The sequence below is a fragment of the Aegilops tauschii genome, chromosome 5, assembly GCF_002575655.3.
Source record: "Aegilops tauschii subsp. strangulata cultivar AL8/78 chromosome 5, Aet v6.0, whole genome shotgun sequence".
NCBI lineage: Eukaryota > Viridiplantae > Streptophyta > Magnoliopsida > Poales > Poaceae > Aegilops > Aegilops tauschii.
Window position 1 is genome coordinate 424,353,871 of NC_053039.3, and position 1,095 is coordinate 424,354,965.

Here is a 1,095-nt window from a genome sequence, read left to right on the forward strand (position 1 = left end):
GTCCGGTTTGCACCTTCAGATCCGCCATGGCACGCTCAACACTATACTCCCAATGCTTATGGTTTTCCCCTTTTATATTCCACACTAGTTAAATCACAATAGACTAAATTTCAAAATTGGGTCAGTCGATTTTTCAGAGCTCGCCGGAGTTCGCCGGTGCGATCGAAGGGGCTCGGGTGGTTGTGGGGCCTCACCGAACAAAGAAAACTCGACGCGGGTGGGGGTCGGGGTGGGGGTGGCGGAGGAACACAGGCGGTGGGGGCCGGTGGTCCGGCCGGCGGCCCGTGCGGTGTTCTATATGGGAAGAATCAGAGACGAGGAAGAAGAAGGGTTAGGAGACGTAGGATCTTCATCCAACCGCCTGAAATGGTCGAGAGAGAGCTGGGAGTTGCATTCTTAATGCGCTCTGGTTCATCATGTGTGGGCACTGCGCAACCAACATTTTATTACCCAAAATCTGCTTGCTCTTCTTTACCATGTTCCTTTTCCGTACTTCTTTAATATGTAATCTCTCCGTTCCTAAATACAAGTCTTTGTATAGATTCCACCATGGACTACATATGGAGCAAAATGAGTGAATCTACACTCTAAAATGTATCTGGATACATCTGTATGTGTCCATAGTGGAAATCTCTACCAAGACTTATATTTTGTAACAGAGGGAGTATGATAGTAGTACAGTATGTTCCTTGTACTAAAGATGAGCAGGGACATTTGCAGTGTAGAGGTCTATACGGTCGGTTCTGATGGACACTTTGAGCCTCTTTGATTCGTAGGATCTTGTAAACATAGGAATAGGATTTGTAGTGGCCTGCCCACTTGAATCCTATAAGAATAGCAAGGAAATGCGGGGAGCTATGTCGCCTTTGAGAGTTACACTAATATTAACAGTACCGCACCTTCACTTGAAGAGAGCTGGTATCCGAAGCCTTTCTAGCCGTACCGGCAATACTAGCACATATATTCCAGCAAGTTCCACTTTGCTGATTTTACTCTGATGCTTAAGGTTTTCCCGTTATATCTACACTATGATCTGTGTAGCTGCTTTGTGTCGCACTAGCAGTAGTCCACTCTTGAAGATAAACACTGCAATGA